This window comes from Natator depressus, chromosome 1 (assembly GCF_965152275.1).
Source record: "Natator depressus isolate rNatDep1 chromosome 1, rNatDep2.hap1, whole genome shotgun sequence".
Lineage (NCBI taxonomy): Eukaryota > Metazoa > Chordata > Testudines > Cheloniidae > Natator > Natator depressus.
This window is the reverse complement of record NC_134234.1, coordinates 34527678-34547442: the sequence shown is the minus strand read 5'-3', so window position 1 is coordinate 34547442 and position 19765 is coordinate 34527678. Positions and strand designations below refer to the sequence as shown.

Sequence of the window (19765 nt, the reverse complement as noted above, 5' to 3'; positions counted from 1 at the left end):
CTGGGGGATTTTGACATTCATGTTAATACATCTGATGGATTGTGCATAACTACTACTTTGATCTTTTAAATTTTACTGGAAAAGTACCATTTGGGAATGAACTGACTAGTTTTTAATCATGAGACAGGGATATTAGATATGTCTTTAACACAAACAATTATATTGCCACTTGAATATTTTATACAGTGAATACAATTTTTTATACAATTTTATATATTTTAATGAGTAATGTGGCACTTAAAAATAATTAGGACACAAGAGGAAATTAGTTTAGCATGGAAACTCAGCTGATGGCATATTTTCATTGTTGTTGTTTGACTGCAATAGGAATACTGATTTCACTTTTTTTTCTGGTGCCATCTCCTTTATTATATGATTAAATCCAAATAAAAATAAGACCCAAAAGAGGGAGGAGAGACTCTGATTGGGGAGGGCAGCAGGTCATAACCCACATGGCAGGTGCCCTGCAGGGCTCACCCCCTGGCAGAATCAGGGGTGCCCGCTCCATGACAAGTCATGCCACAGCAGTTTGTTCACAGTGATCCATGTCTTCTGAACTCCTCTGCTAGCTGGAATTCACCTGGTCTGTATTAGACAGCTCTGTGTGGGTGGGGGCAAGTGGGGTCACTTCTGGCTCTTCACAGCTTGTGGTTTGGTCAGGGCACTGTAAATGCCCATGGTCTGCGTGCCCATGCTGGTGATGCCATCCAACACCGGGGACAGTAGGATGGTGTTGGAGTGCTTGGCCAGCTTGGAGAAGGCACTCACATACTGCCCAGCCACAGCCAGGGAGGCGGCTGCATTGCTATTCTGTTGTGTCAAAGCATCAGCCGGGAGCCAAATAGCTTCTGCTTTGGCCTTGGACTTGACCAGCATGGCATTGGCCTCCCCAGCAGCTTCTTGATCTGTTCAGCCTTCTCGGCGGCCAGGCTCTGGACCTGCTTCCGCCCCTCTGCCATGTTGACGTCAGATTCCCTGGTCCCCTCTGACTCCACGCTGTCGCCCATTTCCATCTCTTTGCCTCCACCTGCTTCTGCATTGACTCCTTCCCCTGGGGAGGCAGATGGATGTCCTATATCTCATAGCACAGGCACCAGATAACCAAACAGTCCTGAGGCCTGGTGACTATGAAATTATAGTGACTATGAAATGCTAAGGAGGATTAGAGAGGCTACCAAAATGTAGAACTCAATAATAGTGGTGGATTTCAATTATTCCCATATTGACTGGATACATGTCACCTCAGGACAAAATGCAGAGACAAAATTTCTTGAAACTTTAAATGACTGCTTCTTGGAGCATCTGGTACAGGAACACACAAGGGGAGAGGCAATTCTTGATTTAGTCCTGAATGGAGCGCAGGATCTGGTCCAAGAGGTAACTAGAACAGGAAATAGTGACCATAATATAATAACATTTAACATTCCTATGGTGGGAAGAACACTTCAACAGCCCAACACTGTGGCATTTAATTTCAGAAAGGGGAACTCTGCTAAAATGAGGAGGTTAGTTAAACAGAAATTAAAAGGTACAGTGACGAGAGTGAAATCCCTGCAAGCTGCATGGACACTTTTCAAAGATGCCATAACAAAGGCCCAACTTAAATGTATATCCCAAATTAAAAAAAACACAGTAAAAGAACTAAAAAAGAGCCACCGTGGCTTAACAACCATGTAAAAGAAGCAGTGAGAGATAAAAAGGCATCTTTTAAAAAGTGGAAGTCAAATCCTAGTGAGGTAAATAGAAAGGAGCATAAACGCTGCCAAATTAGGTGTAAAAATGTAATAAGAAAAGCCAAAAAGGAGTTTGAAGAACAGATAGCCAAAAACTCAAAAGGTAATAACAAAATGTTTTTTTAAGTACATCAGAAGCAGGAAACCTGCTTAACAACCAGTGGGGCCCTTGGACAATCGAGATACAAAAGGAGCACTTAAGGACAATAAAGTCATTGCTGAGAAACTAAATGAATTCTTTTCTTCAGTCTTCACAGCTGAGGATGTTAGGGAGATTCCCAAACCTGAGTCGTTCTTTTTGTAGGTGACCAATCTGTGACAATTCCTCAGATTTAAGTGTCACTAGAGGAGGTTTTGGAATTAATTCAGAAATTTAACACTAACAAGTCCCTGGGACTAGATGGCATTCACCCAAGAGTTCTGAAAGAACTAAAATGTGAAATTGCAGAACTATTAACTATGGTTTGTAACCTGTCCTTTAAATCATCTTCTGTACCCAGTGACTGGAAGATAACTAATGTAACGCCAATATTTAAAAAAGGCTCTAGAGGTGATCCCGGCAATTACAGACCGGTAAGTCTAACATCAGTACCGGGCAAATTAGTTGAAACAAGAATAAAGAATAAAAAATTATCGGACACATAGAAGAACATAAATTGTTAGGCAAAAGTCAACATGGTTTCTGTAAAGGGAAATCATGTCTTACTAATCTATTACAGTTTTTGAAGGGGTCAACAAACATGTAGACAAGGGGGATCCAGTGGACATAGTGTATTTAGATTTCCAGAAAGCCTTTGACAAGGTCCCTCACCAAAGGCTCTTACATAAATTAAGTTGTCATGGGATAAGAGGGAAGATCCTTTCATGGATTGAGAACTGGTTACAAGACAGGGAACAAAGGGTAGGAATAAATGGTAAATTTTCAGAATGGAGAGGCGTAACTAGTGGTGTTTCCCAAGGGTCAGTCGTAGGACCAATCCTATTCAACTTATTCATAAATGATCTGGAGAAAGGGGTAAATAGTGAGGTGGCAAAGTTTCAGACGATACTAAACTGCTCAAGATAGTTAAGATCAAAGCAGACTGTGAAGAACTTCAAAAATCTCACAAAACTAAGTGATTGGGCAACAAAATGGCAAATGAAATTTAATGTGGATAAATGTAATGTAATGCACATTGGAAAAAATAACCCCAACTGTACATACAATATGATGGGGGCTAATTTAGCTATAACTAATCAGGAAAGAGATCTTGGAGTCATCGTGGATAGTTCTCTGAAGACGTCCGCGCAGTGTGCAGCGGCAGTAAAAAAGAGAACAGGATGTTAGGAATCATTAAAAAAGGGTTAGAGAATAAGAGGGAGAATATCTTATTCCCCTTATATAAATCCATGGTACGCCCACATCTTGAATACTGCGTACAGATGTGGTGGTCTCATCTCAAAAAAGATATACTGGCATTAGAAAAGGTTCAGAGAAGGGCTACTAAAATGATTAGGGATTTGGAACAGGTCCCATATGAGGAGAGATTAAAGAGGCTAGGACTTTTCAGCTTGGAAAAAAGGAGACTAAGGGGGGATATGATAGAGGTATATAAAATCATGAGTGGGGTGGAGAAAGTGAATAAGGAAAAGTTATTTACTTGTTCCCATAATATAAGAACTAGGGGCCACCAAATGAAATTAATGGGCAGCACATGTAAAACAAATAAAAGGAAGTTCTTCTTCACAGAGCGCACAGTCAACCTGTGGAACTCCTTTCCTGAGGAAGTTGTGAAGGCTAGGACTATAACAGGGTTTAAACGAGAACTAGATAAATTCATGGAGGTTAAGTCCATTAATGGCTATTAGCCAGGATGGGTAAGGAATGGTGTCCCTAGCCTCTGTTTGTCAGAGGGTGGAGATGGATGGCAGGAGAGAGATCACTTGATCATTACCTATTCAGTTCACCCCCTCTGGGGCACCTGGCATTGGCCACTGTCAGCAGACAGGATACTGGGCTGGATGGACCTTTGGTCTGACCCAGTATGGCCATTCTTATGTTTTTTGGCACCCACAATGCTGGTGTTGAAGGACTCCTGTGCCGCTCCTAGAAGACTTTGTCCAGGGAGATTTTCCCCAGCTCAGACCTCAGGGTCGTCTGGGCCAGCTGGGTCACTGCATACTCATAGGATCATCAACTGGCTTGTATTTAACCAGCCTGGCTGGTTTTTTATGGATTTGCCAGTTGCCAGAAAACTAATTTAATCTGCTGGAATTTTTTTTACATGGGTCTAAAGATTTGCATTATTATCACAATACACTGGGATATCTAATGTGAAAAGTTTCTGTGTCCATCTAAAGGTGCTGCAGTGTTCCCACTTTCCACAGTTTAAGTAAGAAAATGATGTTATCAATTTTATCTATATGTGGTCTCTCTCTAGATAGTATAAGTGGCAGCTGAAGGGAGGGAGGGTTGCGGAGTTGCCTTGTAGTTGGGGGTTGAGGTTGTGCCGGGCTTGCTTTGTGGGGTGATGCGTGCTATTTATTTGCTTTTCAAAGATGGTAACCCTACATAGTAAGCATCCTCCACCCCATAACTGGCCTTATAGGGGTCCATGATTCAGAGGCACGGGATACTATCTATCTGCAAGGTGACGTTATCCAGCGTGATGGCTAACTGTTCCGGGACATTGATGATATCCCGTACTTGAGGCCCTGCACGTACTGTATCTGATCCAGCAGTGGGATGAAGAAATTCAAACGAGGCTCCAAGATGCAGTGAAATCTGCCCACTTGCTCCACCACGTAGGCCTCCTGCTGGGGCATGAAGAGCACGACGGTGTTCATGGGCAGGCTGGAGGGCAGGGGCCAGCCATGCCCAAGGCCCTAGATGCCAGGAGCTCTGCAGCAGGATGTCATTCAGGTATTTTTAAGTTTACATAAGAATCCACTCACTGGGTTTTTATCACAGTTAAACAAAGTCTTTCTAAAATAACAGTAAATACCAGCTCTTCCTATTCAGTTTTGCACCACTCCTAGGTTGAAAATATTTAAAAGGGTATGCAAAAATTAAATGAGTAATTGATAAGCTCTTCTAACAAAATAATAATATTAAAGTACAACACAAACTTCTCTCTACAATATTCCACTTGTTACATTTTCTCTCCAACATGTCTAGAGATGTTGGTGCTTTGATTACTTCCCTGGGTACATTATTCAATTGCCGGATTGATCTCATAGTTAGGAATATTTTGCTAATGCCTGATTTGACTTTTTCCATTTTCTAATTTCATATTTTTAGTTTGCATCTTACACCTTTTGTTCCACCCTGCATGTTCCACCTCTCAAATATTTGTTTTATCCATCTGCCATACGCAACTCAGTCTAGCCAGGACATGATTCAGTAAAGGGTGGTGATACATTTAGAGGACGTCTGCATTTTCTTCCTGCTGTCATGTGGTGGTGGTTCTTTTATTTCTTTTTCTTTTTTTGTGCTACACCCTTAGCTTTATTTTAAGTCAGTTTCGTAATTAATTCCAGTTAACCAAAGGTATTTCAATATGCAAGCGATCAGAACTCAGTCTTGCTCTCCTGCAAGTCAATATAAGCTTTGCCATTGATTTAGAGAGAAGTATAGGCAGGATTTTATGTAAAATATGTCAACTGATAATTGTTCATGCAGAAATAACATCTGAATGTAAAGGTTGTGTTTGTTTTCTGTTTTGGTTTTGTTTTTTTTTATTGTTGTTTTGTTTGATTTTTTGCAAGACAATGTGCACGAATTGTTGGAAAAATATCCTTTAAAGTATCAAGCTTTCCTCCATCAGTCACCAGTGACTCTTTCCACTCTGACACCAGTTTTCCACCAGTGTAATTCTATGGAAATCAGTTGGTGTTCTAAAAATAAATACATAAATAAAAGAGAGGGAATCAGGCCCAATGTGCATTGGGGGGAAAAAAGAAAAGAAAGAAAAACCCAAGTGTTTTTCCTAACCAGTTATGTCATTGATTTAACGGTGGAACATTTTTTATTTTTATTTTTTTTAGATCAGGAGATTGTTATTTTAAGGAAGTAGCTGCCCTGTGTTACACTGCTTACAGAATGAATAGCTTGCTGGTCCAAAATCTGTGCTCCAGTGAGGTGTCCTAGTGCTGTGTTGCCTTCTCAAAAGAACACCAAAGCTGGCATAATTGGCCATAGGAGGATCACTCCAGTGGCTTAGACACAGCAAAGGGGCTTGTGTGCCAGCTCAGTCATTGCTGCTGGGGTACAGCAGCCCACGATCAGGGGAGTGCAAAGGTAATCGTTATCTCTTCAACCTCCTCCCCCCATGAATGGCACTGTGCACTCCTCAGAACAGGTGAGGAGCTAATCCTCTGTATTTAAATCTGTACAGGATGCATATTATAAAATTGATTATTAAAGCATAACAATACATAATGTGACTTAGAGTGATGGTGCTTAAAATTCTGTTCACTCTTCCTTTTTTCTCCTTGATTGTTAACTTCACACAGCAGCAGTGAAAGCTCAGAAAATGTGTTATAAAACAGTCTTCACATTTTTTAAACTTTTTTTTTACTCTTTTGCACTTTACTTGATAACTATCCCTTCCTAATGAATTCTCATTTGCATGCATACGAATGTTAAAAGTAATTACCAAAAATTACATCTATTACATTGTCTGGATCCTTTAATAAATGTACAGTATAGGGGGAATTGGCAACTTAGGGCTTGTCTATACTACAGCGGCTTGTTGATTTAAGCTACGCAATTTGAGTTACATTAGTAGCGTAATTCAAGTCCATATAGCTTACATCTAATTACAGCGGGATCCACACTATATGCTATGGAGATGGGAGATGCTCTCCCGCCGACATTGCTTCCATCTCTCGTTGAGGTGGAGTTCAGAAATCGATGGGAGAGCACTCTCCCATCGAGTGAGCGTGTCTTCACTAGACCCACAAAATCGATGGCTCTGCATCGATTGCAGCTGTGCCGATTTAGCTCCATAGTGAAGACCAACCCTTAGATTAGTTCTGTTGGAATATGGAGCCTTTTACTCTAAGTCTTTGGTTCAAATATGGCCAAGTCAGCGGATAAAAGTCATTACCATGATGTATGCAGTGTAGTTATAGCCGTGTTTGTACCAGGATAGTAGAGAGACACGGTAGGTGTGGTAATATCTTTTATTGGACCAACTTCTCATGGTGAGAGAGGCAAGCTTTCAAGCTACACAGAGCTCTTCTTCAGATCTGGGAAAGGTACTCTAAGCATCAAAACTAAATGCAAGGTGGAACAGATTGTTCAGCAAAAATAATTAGCACAAATTCTAAGGGACCATTCACGATAGAGTATTCTCCCATCGGGTGACTATGTCTTCGCTACACCATTTCATATAGGCCATCTGATGTCTATTCACTGGCCTATATGAAATGTGTTCATGTTTTGAGCCCTGTTTGTTATAGGTGTCCATAAAATAAAAACAGTCACCAGAGTTGGCATTATTTGGCATCCTTATTGGTGATCTGAGCAGAGAGCATAGGGAATACATTGCTAGAAGTCATGATAGGGTTGGTTGAGGTACATTGCAAGTAAGGACTGGGGTTTATTAAGATATCAGTGTGGGAAAGCGTACTCTGCTGCTGCCTGTGATGTATCTGTCCTGTAGATTAACCGAGTTTCTGGGACTGGGACTCTGACACATGACATTTCTTTTATACATTCCCTGTTTGTGGCCTCACAAAGTTGTGTTAGTTCTTTGTCTGACTCCTGGCACTGGCCAAGATAGTTATACATCAGTCCAGAAGGAGAAAGCTTGACAGGGAGGTTATCTGTGATTGTGGAGCCTTACTTTTGGTCTCTACTTGCCTCCGATCTCTGGGCAGAGTTCCTCTGAGTGCTGTCCACTAACTCCTTGGGCTCCTTTTTGGAGAAGTGGGTGTGTCTGGTGTTCTTCACTCAGTGTCCCAGTGTAGTACCCTCACATTGAACTTTTGACCCCAACCCCTTTCTTGTTTTTATTATTTGTCATCCCATGGAACCTGTTGTTTCTGAGCTCTGCGGCCCCTCCCTCAACTGAGGAGGCTGGCTTTTTGTCCTAGGTGAGCTTAGACTCACCTTCTCAGAATGCAAATAAGCTGACACTTTTCATGAGCACCACTTTTAATTAAACTTTTCAGAACATCCATCAATACATAATAAAATGACTCACTGAGCTTTCTGAAGATACTATTGTGACATTCCCCTCTGGTGTTGTCCAGACCGGTCATCTGATAGGTCACTGCAATCCTTGACTCTGGGAGCCAGCCTTATCTTGCTCTGCTGTGAGAACCCCCACTCCTGGGCTGTTCACACGCAGCCTCTGGCATGTAAGCTGTGCAACCAAATGACACTACCCAATATCTCTGGTCCCAGACACAGCCCTAGGAACCTCCGTCTTGCAGTGTCCAGTTATGCCTACTGGACACTGCAAGCTTATACGAGTTGGTCAATTTAACAAAGAAATTGATATGTACCAGGCTTGTTATCCCAAGGGGAGTCTCTGACATGCTTCAAACCAAATGCACTGCTTCAGGTAGAATAAACAAACAAATTTATTAACTACAAAGATAGATTTTAAGTGTTTATAAGTCAAAGCATAACAAGTCAGATTTAGTCAAATGAAATAAAAGCAAAACACATTCTAAGCTGATCTTAACACTTTCAATGCCCTTACAAACTTAGATGCTTCTCACCACAGACTGGCTGGTTGCCCTTCAGCCAGGCTCTCCCCTTTGATCAGCACTTCAGTTACTTGGTGGTGGTGGTGTCTGTAGATGTAGGTGGAAGAGAGAGGAAGAGCATGGCAAACATCTCTCCCTTTTACCATGTCCTTTCTTCTCTCTTGGCTTTGCCACCACCCCGCCCCCGCCTTCAGAGTCAGGTGAGCATTACCTCATCACAGTCCCAAACTGACCAAAGGAAGGGGGGTGAGTCACTCGAGAGTCCAACAGATCCTTTGTTGTTGCTTAGGCCAGTGTCCTTTGTTCCTGTGAGGCTGGGCTGGGTTTGTCCCATACATGCCCTGATGAAGTGTGAACTTCCCCTCTGCTTCTGGAGAGTTTTTGCCTGGTCTTGCTTTAAGTCATGAGGACACATTTTCAGCCTCATAACTATATACATGAAATTACAACTGATAACATTACTATAACGATTACTATAACATTACCATAACAATGCTCAGTACATCATGAGCCTTCCGAACACACCTGGCGTGACAAACTTTGCATTAGATACCACACAATCATATTATAAGGATGAACATGGGGGTGCTGGGTGTTCCCCTGAGATACAGAACATCACAGCTACAGAACTCCATCAGCTCATCATGTGTTTCAAAATACAATTTTATTCTACCTTTCTTATTTCTAAAGCCACCCATGGATGTTCTCCAGCCTACCTCATGGACCTTGCTCATCCTCTTCTGTACTCACAAACAATCCGTAGTTTGAGTAAGAGACCTCTCTGGGGCACCGAGAGGCTAAGGGCTAGATTTTTAAAGGTATTTATGTATCTAAAGATGCAGAAAGGCACCTGGTGGAATTTTCAAAAGCACCTAGGAGCCTATCGGCATCTTTAGGCACATAAATACCTTTAAAAATCTGGTTCTCCATGACTTATCCTCACTGACTGACTTTCCAAGACTGATTCTGCTCTAATTTAAACCAATGTAAATCTGGAATTAATAGAATTAACTGGTGTAAATGAGAGGAGATGAAGGCTCTCTGGGTTATATTCCAGATCCAAGCCCTTTAGGCTGCATAAGTGGCGTACTATGGTGAAGCCCCTGTACAATTCCTTTAACACAGGCCTTTCAGGAGATGCTGCAGAGAATCTAGCTCTCTGTCTTTCTACCCTTGCCTATACCCTATACCTCCTCATTTCTCTTTCTCCATCTTTGCCTCTCACAGTTGCTCTGTTCTGCCATTTGTTTTGTGTATATTTTACTACGTAAGAGAAGTGCACCTTCTATATTAGCTGGGCACGTGTCATAAATATAAAGGGAAGGGTAATCACCTTTAAAATCCCTCCTGGCCAGAGGAAAAACCCTTTCACCTGTAAAGAGTTAAGAAGCTAGCATCACCTCGCTGGCACCTGACCAAAATGACCAATAAGGAGACAATATACTTTCAAAGCTGGAGGGGGGGGGAGAAACAAAGGTTCTCTCTGTCTGTATGTTGTTTTTTGCCAGGAACAGAAAAGGAATGGAGTCTTAGAACTTAGTAAGTTATCTAGCTAGATATGTGTTAGATTCTGTTTGTTTAAATAGCTGATAAAATAAGCTGTGCTGAATGGAATGTATATTCCTGTTTTTGTGTCTTTTTGTAACTTAAGGTTTTGCCTAGAGGGATTCTCTACGTTTTGAATCTGATTACCCTGTAAGGTATTTACCATCCTGATTTTACAGAGGTGATTCTTTTACTTTTTCTTCAATTAAAATTCTTCTTTTAAGAACCTGATTGCTTTTTCGTTGTTCTTAAGATCCAAGGGTTTGGGTCTGTGTTCACCTATGCAAATTGGTGAGGATTTTTATCAAGCCTTCCCCAGGAAAGGGGGTGTAGGATTTGGGAGGATTTTAGGGGGAAAGACATTTCCAAGCGGGCTCTTTCCCTGTTATATATCTGTTAGACACTGATGGTGACAGCAATAAAATCCAAGGGCAGAAGGTAAAATAGTTTGTACCTTGGGGAAGTTTTTAACCTAAGCTGGTAAAAATAAGCTTACGGGGGTTTTCGTGCAGGTCCCCACATCTGTATCCTAGAGTTCAGAGTGGGGAAGGAACCTTGACATGGTGGAAGAGCTTGTGGGATTAACTTGAAATCATTTTGAGATCAATTTGAGATTTTTTTTGAACAAGAAGCACAGATTTTAAAAAGGAAATTTTTTTTCCCTTTGGGCTGCTGGAAAGCAGGTTTTCAGCTGAAAGCAGTTAGAGTTTTTTTTTTTTTTTTTTGTCTCTGCCTGGGGGCCAGAGCAGAGACAAAAGGGAATTGTTTTTTGTGAGCTGGAGTTTTCTCTATGTAAAGGCAGGGTAGTTAACCTCCTGCAGGGAAATTCACAAGTCTTCACAGACCTGAAGAAGTTTTTTTTTTTTTTCACCTAAGAGCAAGTAGAGGGGTTTTCTGTCTATTTGCCTGGAGACAAAGGTGTTTACCCTTCCCTTTATATTTATGACAGCATGGGACTCTATTGTTAGGCATGAGGCTGCTTGAAATTGACTGTTTAGAAGGAAGCAACATGCTGTGCAGGCCACATGGTTAAATTTGCCAGTGTTTGTAAGGCAGGTGTACATTATTTGTTAATTGAAACCATTGGGCTGAAATTTGCTCTGTCAGTGCCATATGCTAACAATGAGGGGAACGATGGTTTTGTGTCTAAAACTCGGGCGATCTGGGTTCAATTCCTGGCTCTGTCCCAGATTGCCTTAGCCTAGTCACTTAATCTCCTTGCTTCCCAATCTGTAAAATGGAGATCACACTTCTCTCTGTTATCTTAGCTATTTGTATTGTAATCTCTTTGGGGAAAAAAGGACTACTCCTTTGTGTATATATATGTATAATAATGAATAACAGGCAGAGCTGGATAAATTTTTTGAGGGCCCCGGTGCCCAGACCATGGCCCTGCCTCCTGGTCGTCCACAATCCCCTCTGAAGCCCCACCCTCGCTTGGCCTCTTCCCCCCCGAGGCCCTGCCCGAGCTCTGCCTCAAGGCCCCGCCCCTGCTTGGCCTCTTCACCCCCAAGAGATGACCTGTGCTCCTCCCTGAAGCTCCACCCCCACTAAGCCTCTTCCCCCCTAGGCTTGCACGGGGGAGGGGACAGAGAAGAACAAGCAGGGGGCAAGAGGGTGGAGAGGAGTGTGCAGTGGGCAAGGTCTCAGGGGAAAGAGGCCGATCAGGGACCGGGCCTCGGAATGGAGCATGGGGGAGCAGGGCTGCGGTCCAGATGCTGAACCCCCTTTTGAGTGTGAGCCTGGCACCACTGCGCCATTGTATACCCAGTACTGATAACAAGACTGCCCTCATGATGGCAGCAGGGCCGTGAGGCTGTGACTTTACAATAGCTCTCCATAAAAACTGAAGTAAACTCTGTATGTGCTCCTGTGATATTTTGTGAGAACTGTTAAAGAAAAAATTAAAAAGAGGAAAAGAAATGCATTTGAGACATGAAGATCTGGAAAATCTAGTAGTTTTTCATAGGGTTTTGTCACTGAATTCAATCTTCTGAAAAGTATTCTCTTTTACTCATTAAAACTTCTATTAAGGTTAATAACTTGGTACCTTAACTATACTGTCTAAATCTCTGTATTCTTGCAATCAGTATAGTTCAACCTCCTGAAGTTTATTCAATGTACTTTTTTCTCTCCCCAATGAACTGCAGACAATGAGTCTTGTAGAGAAACCACTCCTTTGTGAGTTAGGTTTGGGTTATTGATCACTGTGGTTATCAGCTGCATTAGAGCTATTTCCTGACTCCGACAGGACGTTCTGGCCCCAGTTTCATCATCAGCTCAGATTCACGGAGTCTGTTGATCCAGGTTTCTTCATAAGCATATTAAATCTAGTGAACAATGGAATGTCCAAAATAAATAATAACGACACACAAATTGTCTTGTGCAATCTCTAGAAACAAACAGTGACAGCAAAACACTGTGAAGCCCAAGTGAAATATGACTGCTTTGGAGCATTTCATTTATGGCTCTGCCTAATTATCATAGTATGCAACAAAAGTAATTAAGAATCCAGCAAACATAAATTTAAATCATGTCATTACTACAGATTTTGACAAACATTAGCTTACATACCTTCCTCCCATAATAAATAGTGCTATATCTCTCAGAGAGAGGAGGGGATTACGTCTACCCTCATTATCTTCCCTTAAGAGAAGCAACGTTAAAACTTATAAGGGCAGGTATACACTACTGCTGCTGGTCAATCTAAGCTATGCAATTTGAGTTATGTTAGTAGCATAACTCAGGTTAACATACTGCGGGGTCCACACTACGCTATGTCGAAGGGAGACACTCTGCTGTCAACTCCTCTTACTCTTCTCGCTCCGGTGGAGTACCAGAGTCGACAGGAGAGCAATCTGCGGTCAATTTAGTGGGTCTTCACTAGACCCACTAAATTGACCCCTGGTGCATTGATCGCCACAGCGTGGATTCCCCTGGTAAGTGCAGACAAGCCTTCAGTCACATTTATCCCTTGTGTACCTCTCCAGCTCCTTAAGGTCCTCATTCAGCAAGGCACGTTAAGTACCTGCCTAACTTTAAGCATGAGAGTCGGCTCACTGATTTCAGTAGGACTACTCCCATGCTTAAAGTTAGGTGCAGGCTTAACTACCTTGCTGAATCACAGCATAAATGAGTTGCTTCACCGTGATTTAGGCATGCTATATCTGAGTGCCACAGAACAGCTGTAAGATCCGCAGGTCTTTGGTGGCACTACAGACTTCCTGCCATCTTTTGGTGGCTGCTGTGCATGTAGCATAGAGGTAAAAGAGACTATGTCCAGGAGCAACTTTAACGTCCTTGATGTGATTAGATGTGGTGCAACCAGTCCACTGGTACAAAGGATCAGAGCACTAGTTTGTCCCAATTCTCCATTGCTGTGGTCTGTACCTGACAACTCCTCACCTATCCAGGAGATTTTAAAAATTGTTTCTTATAAAATTAATAATTATCATGCATTGCATATAATTCATAGTGCCATGAGCATTAATATGTATTTGATACCAAGAGGTTGTTATAATTATTTTTGTAATTTGTAAGAACATTGTTATAAAGCTTTCAATGGCCTGAGACAGACTCCACTACTCTTCCCACTCCTGTTTGTGATGTATTGAAGACTGTATTGAAATTGTGATCTAGAACTAGATAAGTTAATGGAGGATAGGTCCATCAATGGCTATTAGCCAGGATGGGCAGGGATGGTGTCCCTAACTTCTTTTTGACAGAAGCTGGGAATGGGCGACAGGGGATGGATCACTTGATGATTACCTGTTCTGTTCATTTCCTCGGGGCACCCAGCATTGGCCACTGTTGGGAGTCAGGATACTGGGCTAGATGGACCTTTGGTCTGACCCAGTATGGACATTCTTATGTTCTTATCTATCACTTTACGTTCTCTGGGGTTTTCCTGATCCTGCTTGCAGGCCAGGGGCTCTGTAGGGAAGCATGCAATCAGGGCATGGCAGAGTCAGTTTGTAGACAGACAGCCTAGAGTAAGTTGGGGTGAGTTGTGCCTCTCTGTGTTTAGTACTTAGTATTAGTACCTGCTTTGTCTCTCTCTGTTTTGGGGTTCTTGTGTGTTATTGTTCTGAAAGTATGAGCTAGGTAGCTATACCCTGGGGACAAAATAGATCATGCATAGCAGCATTATGTTCACCTGTTGTGCATAATAATGCTGTTACCATGAGAGTGGAAGTCAAGTAATTTGTAATGTCACCTGAAGGCTGGAATAGAATTTCAGCCTATAGCAGAGTTTTGCTATATTCTCTTTCTTCGGCTGCTGACTTATCTGCTTTGCTCTAATGCTGCTGATCTGCCCTTTCTCTTTTCCCCTTCAACTGTACTGCCTTTCTATTTATCCCTTGTCCTTTGGAACTCAATCTACCTAGCAGTGCTTAGATATCAGGTTTGTAGGTGCCTTTCAAATACTAGAGATTGTACAGGGTTTGAGTCACACTTAGTAGTGAACAGGTCATCTTTTCCCTTGCACTTAGTTTTTAAAATGCTAAATCGAGGATTTATAAACCTGGTTTAATTCATACTTGTTGTGAGTGATTGTAGGACAGAGTGGCCAAATGGTGCATTCAGATGGTTAATTCAGATGGACTTCAAGGGTTTGGACCTCCATGACTCAAGCAGAAGATTAAAATCCACACTGGAACATTTGGCTTTAGGGCTAATATATATCTATTAAGGTGAATAAATAACACCAACCTGCCTCCTACGCTTGTAGAGTAAGATAATGTTGTACAGTGCTATTTAGGTGCTAAATATTCTGATACTACAGAAAGGATGGTTCAGTGGTTAGGGTAGTCGCCTGGGATGTGGGAGACCTGCTTTGCCACCACTTTCCTGTGTGATCTTGGGCAAGGTGTTTAGTCTCCCTGTGCCTCAGGTCCCCCATCTGTAGAATGGAGATGCTAGCACTTTCCTATCGCAGAGACATTGCGGAGATACACACATTAAAAATATTGTGAGGTGCTCAGGTACTATGGTAATGTATTAGTACCTTAGTGAGATACATATTGTATTATATTATTACTAATATTTGGTTTGTGATTATTTTCTTCAATATTGATAACAGGGAGAAAGCACGGCTCGTGTTTGCAATGCACTTACCCATATATAGAACCCAGTGATCTTTGCATAATGATTAAAAACCAATATAATGGTAGTCTTCAAATACAGGCAATGGTGTTGGCTGTAGTACATTCAGTTAATAATCCTTTTAGTGGATGGAATTACTACGCCAGCCTCTATATGTAAATTCTTCAGTACTTAAAATCCTAAAAACACTTCTGGACCCATACATCAAAATAATACTATTATCAAAATAATTATTGTGAACATCATGAAAGTTCAAAGAATAAAGCATTAAGGTCGTGCACTTAAGCAAATCATAGCATCATAGAATCGAAGGACTGAAAGGGAGCTTTAGAGGTCATCTAATTCAGTCTCCTGCACTCATGGCAGGACTGAGTATTACCTAGACCATCCCTAACAGAAGTTTGTCCAACCGGCTCTTAAAAATCCCCAATGATGAAGATTCCACAACCTCCCTAGGCAATTTGTTCCAGAGCTTAACTACCCTGACAGTTAGGAAGTTTTTCCTAATGTCCATCCTAAACTGCCCTTCTGCAATTTAAGCCCACTGCTTCCTGTCCTATCCTCAGAGGTTGAGGAAGAGAATTTTTCTCCCTTCTCCTTGTAACAACCTTTTACGTACTTGAGAACTGTTATCGTGTCCCCTCTCGGTCTTCTCTTCTCAAGACTAAACAAACCTAATTTTTTTCATTCTTCCCTCATAGGTCATGATTTCTAGATCTTTATTTGTTTATATTTATCCTTTGTAATTTGACGTAGTTTCCACTTTTTATAGGACTCTTTTTTGAGTTTCAGATCATTGAAGATCTCCTGGTTAAGTCAGGATGGTCTCTTGCCATACTTCCTATCTTTCCTATGCAGTGGGATAGTCTGCTCTTGTGCCCATAATAATGTCTCTTTGAAACTGCCAACTGTCTTCAGTTGTTTTTCCCCTTAAACTTGCTTCCCATGGGATCTTTACCTATCAACTTCCTGAGTTTGCTAAAGTCTGCCTTCTTGAAATCCATTATCTTTATTGTACTGTTTTCCCTCCTACCATTCCTTAGAATCACGAACTTTACCATTTCATGATCACTTTCACCTAAGCTGCCTTCCACTTTCAAATTCTCAACCAGTTCCTCCCTATGTGTCAAAATCAAATCTAGAACAGCCTCTCCCCAGTAGCTTTCTCCACCTTCTGAAATAAAAAAAATTCTCCAATACATTCCAAGAATGTGTTGGATAATCTGGGCCCTGCTATGTTGTTTTCCCAACGGATGTCTGGGTAGTTGAAGTCCCCCATCACTACCAAGTCCTTTGCTTTGGATGCTTTTGTTAGTTGTTTAAAAAAGAGTCTCATCCACCTCTTCTTCCTAGTTAGGTGGTCTGTAGTAGACCCCCTACCTTGACATCATCCATGTTTTTAAAGTCTTTTATCCTTGCCCAGAAATTTTTGAAAAGTCTGACTCCTATTTCCATCTCAACCTCAGTCCAAGTGTATACATTTTTACTATATAAAGGGCAACACCTCCTCCTTTCCCCCTGCCTGTCTTTCCTGAGCAAGTTGTATCCTATACTAATATTCCAGTCACGTGTATTATCCCACTGTCTGTCATGCCAACTTCATAGTTGTGTTTTATTAACTAGCATTTCAAGTTCTTCCTGCTTATTCCCCTTGCTTCTTGCATTAGTATACAGATATTTAAGATACTGATTTGATTTCCCACCTATGTTCTCTCTTGTCTCTCTCTTATCCCTGCTACAATGGCCCATGCTCCCCTCCCCCCCCCGATTCTGACCCTTCTCCCAGGTGTCCATGTTTTTGACTTACCTGTGGGCGTTTTTCCCCTGCCCCGTCAAACCTAGTTTAAAGCCCCCCTCACCACAGTTTCCAACTTTCACGCAGTCAATAAGCACCCTGACTTTCACAATAAGCCAAAAATCAAGCTAATCCCATTTCAAAACAAGGCCAAAAAAGCCAGTCCCTAAGAACCCCAACACTCTATGTGACTAGATTCCCCTGGCATGCAGTCTGGGACTGTGGTGGGTCCACTGTGCACCCTTGACTCTCTCCCACCCCTTGCCCCTGCTTGCTCCCCCTTGTCCCTGCTTTCCGGGAGTCGATCAAAAAAAAAAAAACCAATCAACAAGCTACAAGCCAAAAACTAGCCAACAAGCGACTCACAAGCCGATTAAGCCAAAAACAAGCCCAATTTCTGCATTTTTTTCACAGGTTTGGCATGTCTGCTCCTCACTATGTTAGTCTGTATCCAAATATGCTCTTCCCCTTCCTCAATAGGTGGATCCCATCTCTGTTTAGCAGTCCTTCTTCCTGGAACAGCATCCCGTGGTCAAGGAAGTAGAAGCCCTCCTGGAAACACCATCCTTGCAGCCAGGCATTCACAGGATGCATCTGTCTCTGCCTGGGCCCCTACCCTTGACCGGAAGGATCAAATAGAACACCACCTGCGCTCCAAACTCCTTCACCCATACTCCCAGAGCCCTGTAGTCACTTCTGCTCTGCTCAAGGTCACACCTTGCAGCATCATTAGTGCCACATGGATGAGTAGCACAGGGTAGCAGTCGGGCTGGATGATCCTTGACAATCCCTCTGTAAGTCTCGGATATGGGCCCCTGGCAGACAGCATACCTCCTGGGATGCCATGTCAGGCTGACAAATGGGTGCCTCCACCCCCTTCAGAAGAGAGTCACTAACCACCACTACCCTACGTTTCCTCCTGGGAGTGGTGGCTGCGATCCTCCCAGTCCTGGGGGTACGTGGCTTCTCCTCCTCCTCCTCATTGCTCATTACCAGGGCAGCATAATGGTTCTTCATCACTGTGGTGGGTGGGTTGGGAGTAGGGGTGGAGCACTGCCTGCTGCCCAAAGTAACCAGCATCCAGTGTCCTCCCTGTGCCATGTCCTCCTCCCCTGCGGTATGACAGCAGTCCTTTCTACCTGGATAGCTTCCTCAGCCTTGGATGTCTCCATATGAATACTCTCAATGAATTCCTTGTGGACACTGGTGCTCCGCGGCCTAGCCACCTCTTCCTGTGGCTCTTCCACATGCTTTCTGAGATATATCGCCAGTGGACTCCTTTCACACTGGACAGTCCCCCCAGCCCAGCTTGCTAAGAGTGGGAAATGCAGTCTGCAAATCCACACCAGGATCTGGATAGAAGCATCCAGGGTCATGTTCTCTGTCTGGATCTGGGTGCCAGTGGAGGAGACGGGAGCAGTGTTGGCACTGGTGATTCGGCTTTACTAATGATAGCAATTATATTATGACTCCCTCTCACAAACGCCCTCTCAAACTTCCCTGTTTACAGTCCCCTTCGTGGTCACTTTTAGCCTCTGGCTTTTAAGGCCTTCTCTCCTAGGGTCAGCCCTCATTAATCACACAGTGGGAGGGTGATCACAAGGCTGATTTGAGGTTGATCAAAGATGATCCAGGGAACAAAGGCTCAAACAGTCCCCAAATACTCAATCCCAATTGACCCTGACACTTTAAATAACCTGAAAGAGAAAGAAAAACAAAAAAAGCCAAAAATCAAAGAGCCAAACAAATTCACTCACCCCAAGATTAGTACTCGCACCTTGTTTGTTCAAGATTAGTATTCCTCCCCCTCTCAAACTCCCCTGTTTGCAGTCCCCTGTTTGCTAGCTAAAGTCTGCACTGATTCAGCACTGCATTTAAACACGTGCCTAACTCTAAGCATGTGGTTAAGTCTCACTGACTTCAAGTTAAGTATTTGCCCGACTTTAAGCAATGGCTAAGTGCTGTGCTGCATAGGGATAGATGTCTGAATCGGCCTAATGGCCTGATAAAGCTTACTGAAATCAATGGAAGCATTGACAGGAAAAACACAGGAAATTAAATATATCTGACTTTGTCTTGGTAAGTGATTGTAATAGAATTCTATACTTCTTTTTCAGTAGAACATTGTTGTTGGTGTAGACCAGGGTAGCAAAGAACAATTATTTTTCCAATTCACATGGATTCTTTAGAGAAGTAGTCATCTTGCAAGAGGTGACAGATGAAGAGAAAGTTGTACCTTGTACATACAATCAAGTAAAGCTGCAACTCAAGGATTTTCTGTTGCCTAGGGACAGCTTTTGTCCTGTAAACTAAAAAGGAGTGAAATACATTAAGAGCCTTATAATGAAGATAAAAATGTAATTCTGTCTAATATAAAGCCAACTACAATGCAACTACATTAAACCCCCATTATAAATCATCTTTGTTACAGCCCATTTTACAGCAATCAGAAAGCTTCTCTTTCTTGGATGGAAACATAATGAGGGTGCAATGTTTCAATTGCAAATCACATTCTTTTCTTTTATGAATCAAATGGAGGAAAATATATAAAGTAAAATGCAAAGAACATTGAAGATACTAGAAGAAAGTCTTAGATGGCGGAAAGATCACTGAAGTACTAACTGGGAGTAAAATATATGAAACCTTTAAATTTCAGCTGATTAAGTAGATGAATGCAATGGGACAGCTATCTCAAGTGAAGAGTGAGCGAAAACATTAGAAAGGCTGAATGTTAATATCTGAATATTTGAAAGGCTTGTCCTAGCAGTTTACAGCACAAACTTGAGGGATGAAGGGGCAACATTCAAAGGCTAAGAATGCCATCTCTCAGCATTAAAAGAGCAAAGGAATAAGGAGAAGTCAAAGGATGACAGTAGTTGGATGC

General features: G+C 42.2%; 1 pseudogene; it reads right to left on the bottom strand.

The window, feature by feature from the left end:
* Positions 1–624: 624 nt before the first annotated feature.
* On the bottom strand, positions 625–17982 carry LOC141982211 (stomatin-like protein 2, mitochondrial; annotated as a pseudogene).
* Positions 17983–19765: the final 1783 nt, after the last annotated feature.